The sequence below is a fragment of the Salvia miltiorrhiza genome, chromosome 1 (assembly GCF_028751815.1).
Source record: "Salvia miltiorrhiza cultivar Shanhuang (shh) chromosome 1, IMPLAD_Smil_shh, whole genome shotgun sequence".
Taxonomy (NCBI): domain Eukaryota; kingdom Viridiplantae; phylum Streptophyta; class Magnoliopsida; order Lamiales; family Lamiaceae; genus Salvia; species Salvia miltiorrhiza.
In genome coordinates this window covers 19,553,603-19,557,364 of record NC_080387.1, presented here as the reverse complement: position 1 = coordinate 19,557,364, position 3,762 = coordinate 19,553,603, and the positions used below count along the sequence as shown (strand labels likewise).

The 3,762-nt window shown below is 38.7% G+C and overlaps 1 long non-coding RNA gene across 1 annotated transcript; it reads right to left on the bottom strand.

The window, feature by feature from the left end:
* Positions 1–418: 418 nt before the first annotated feature.
* Positions 419–1,692, bottom strand: LOC131006903 (uncharacterized). The gene is made up of 2 exons (XR_009095811.1): positions 1,157–1,692; positions 419–1,058 (listed from the first exon to the last, which is right to left on the bottom strand). It is a non-coding gene; the product is annotated as an uncharacterized LOC131006903 (long non-coding RNA).
* Between the last annotated feature and the right edge of the window lie 2,070 nt (positions 1,693–3,762).

Below are 3,762 nucleotides of genomic sequence, written 5' to 3'. Positions count from 1 at the left end.
TCTTTACTTTAGTATATATAGTGTAGTATTTTATTTTAGAATTAATATAGTTAGTACTTAGTATTAGTTAGTTTACTTAGTCAATGTTGTAATTTCAATTTCGAAGAATGTAATTTTTTTGTACATAGATATTGTCAATTGTAAATTTGTAATTTTTGTAAACTTTGGATTCAATAAAAATACAAATTTTATAATATTTTGGTTGTAAATGTGTTATAATTATTTTTCGTTTATTGTATTTTATCTTGAATTAAATAATTTCAATACATGTAATGTAATTTCTTAATAAAATTATACACTATACATAAGATTAACAATAAAAAAATAAAAAACAGTAAAAAATCGTCAGTTTTCGGTCCGGTCCGGAACGCCGGTTCGGGGCCAAAAACTGGCCCGCCAAGCAGAATACACAAGCCGATTACGGTTCACTTTTCCGATGAAACATAACTCAGGTCTGAAATTGATAGTTTGCGGTCCGTGAGCAACACAAAATATGCATATTTCTTTATATTAGAATGTATATATACTTCTTCCGTCCCAATAATGAAGAAACACTTCATTTGGGCACGAGAATTTAGGATAATTATATTAGATAGTTTAGTATAAGTTTTAAATTGTTTTAACTCTCAACTCTCTCTATCATCTTCTCTCTCAAATCTACTCGGTGGAATCACTGCCGCCCACCATCGCCGACCACCACGCTTCTTCTTCCATCTGCTACGCTGCCCAAAATCAAACCCAGAAATCGCTCTCTACAAACCCCTCTCCCACTAATCCCTCTCTCTCTCTCTCTCTCTCGCTCAAGACACACACTCAAACCAGCGGCGCAGGTGACGCATTTCTTCCCCGGCGCGGATTCGGCGAGCCATCGTCACTGTCCCCGCCACCCCCTTTTCCCTTCACCTCTGCTCCCTCTCTTCACAGACGCACACGTATCTCGAGCGATGGCGCTGACGCCCTACAAACCCTAGCCTCCAGAACCAGATCCACCGCGTCTCCTGAATACTCCAGTCGCCGGCGAGGCCACACCTCGTCAGAGATCCGTTATTTTTTCAGCTCTGCCGAAGAAAGAAGGGGAGCGAGAATTTCATTTATTAAAACAAAAGAGAGAGGGGAAATTAAGAAAAAGAAAAAGAAGAAGAAAATTAGGGTTTACCTGGGGCAGGAGGAGGGCAGCAGCGATGGCATGCTCCTTGCTATGAGTCCATCGGCGAGGGGGAGGGGGAGAACGAAGGAGATGAGGCGGCTGATTCCGTCGAGCGAAGCGAAGCCAACGGCCTCACCGCTGCTATGCAGTCGAAAGGAGAACCCAATAAATTTTTAACTTTCATACCCAGATTAAGGATTAATAGATTAAGTTTAATTTAAGTCTAATTTTTTCTATTTTTAAAAGTGTGTCCTTATTATTGGGACAACCCAATAAGAAAAGTGTGTCTTAATTATTTGGACGAAGGGAGTATTATTTTTCCGCATATCCACACTGTCTCATTTTCTAATCCTTTCTTCTTCGCTCTACAAAATATATATTGTCAAATTGCATGTACACACCAAATAACTTGCAGGGATCTTCGCCCAAAATCCTTATCAGAGAACGTAACTTCGAATAAGAAAAATTTTCATAAGTTGAAACAGAAAAAGAAGAAGCATTTGTATTGTCACTCCAAAAACCAAGAGAATCTCCCAAAATGTTTTTTTTTTTTGAAGAGGAATCTCCCAAAATGTTATGATAAACTTAACACATATACTTACAATATCATATCATACTCTTCAAGATTCAGTTTAATTATCTGATAGAATTTGGTTTCAAGCTTATGAGTTATGACAAGGGTGCAAAATTAATGATGACACATAAGAATAAGATTGCAAAAATGAGTTTATTCTCGATAAGGAATGATCACGTTAATTATTTGTAATTTTTTTAATTCGGTATAAATTAAGAATAAAATATTGAAAGGGGAGACTTGGTTTTAGAAATATTGAGTGGTTTAATTTGGCGCTGGTTGTTAAATGGGTGTGGAGATACTTAAATGGGGAAGGTAGGATGTGGGCTAGTGTGGTGAGATCGATTTATGGGGAGGTCGAGTGGGGGGATCAGGGACTAGAGTGCTCGGGGTTAGGCAGGTCTACTTTTGGGTGGTGGCCGAAGATCGTGTCGGCAGGGGGGGTCCAAATGCTGTTTGGTTTGCTGATAATGTTAGACGTAAGCTAGATAATGGAGGGGGTATAAAGTTTTGGAGTCATATCTGGGTGGGTTCAAAACCTCTTAAACTTGTCTACCCTAGACTTTTACACCTGTGCACTAATAAAGAAGCTCTTGTGATCGAAACGGGTAAGTGAGAAGATGGGCGCTGGTCGTGGATATTAAATTGGAGAAAGGAGCTGTTAGAGAGAGAGAGAGATGGCAGTAGTGGATGATTTGATAAAACATATTGCTAACTTTGTACCAAGAGCAGGGATTATAGATGGCTGGACTTGGAGTGGCGCCAAGGACGGATGTTACTCAACGAAGGATGCATATGAAGCCATTAGAGAGTCATTGAATGAAGTACCAGATGAGCTTCCGTACAAGGAAGTCCTGTCGAAGGTTTAGGGGCATGGCTGTCCCACACAAAGCAATGGTGTTGGCATGGAGATTGCTTCGAAACCGCTTACCAACTTGTGACAACTTGAGGGTAAGAAACATCTTGGTGGGTGATATGGAATGCAGGTGCAACGCTTGCATCCAAAACCTAGAGACGGCTAATCACATCTTTCTCCATTGTCCAAAGACGAAAAAAGTTTGGGATGGTATAATACAGTGGATGGGAATTAGTTTCATTCGTCCTCAATGTGTAGTCTTACACTTCACTCAGTTCATACATCTAGGAAAGGGGAAGAGGTCGTAAAAGATGTTAAAAGCCTTGTGGAGCTGCACTTGTTGGCTGATCTGGAAATGGCGTAATGAGAGTAGATGGGAAGGCAAAAATTAGGATATCAAGAATGCGATCACGGAGGTAAAGGCGAGGATGTGGAGTTGGAACAATATTTTCAACTTTCTTGAGATTGATATGAATTTTTCTACTTGGATGTCATGTGATCTTTCGAAATGGTTGATGTAATTGTGTTCCTGGTACTCTGGTACCGTTTTCTTGTTCTTAATGAAATCTTTTCTCATCAAAAAGAAAAAAAAAATATTGAAAGATCATGACATATTTTTACGTACGTATCACAAATTAAAGATCCATACCTTTTGGAAATGGTAAATGTCGCTCTTTATCCATCGTTTTTTATTTTTCTAAAAACAATATCTCAATTAAAAAGTAAATTTTTTTAAGAAAAATTTCAATTTAAAAGTAATTATAGAAAAATATTCATCATTTCTCAAAAGTCTTGTTTGTGTCTTCAAATAATTCTCAATACCTGAAAGATAACGTGTATTGCCGAAACTTAATTAATGTCGACATAAATACAAAAAACTACGTGAATTTTCAAATATAATTAAAAAAAAGGGTTAAGGTGCAGATAGGCCCCTCAAGTGAAGGCCCTTAGAGCATTTCAGTCCTCTTACTAACTGTGTGTGTAGATTGGCCCTCGAACTCAAAAAAATGGTGCAGATCGCCCCCTCTGACTTAACACCGTTATGGGCCGTTAGTCAGAGGGGGCGATCTGCACCATTTTTTTGGAGTTCAAGGGCTAATCTGCACCTTTTCCCTTTTTGGAGTTCGGGGGCTAATCTGCACACCGTTCATTAAAAAAAATCACATCTCATCTTCTCCGACCAAC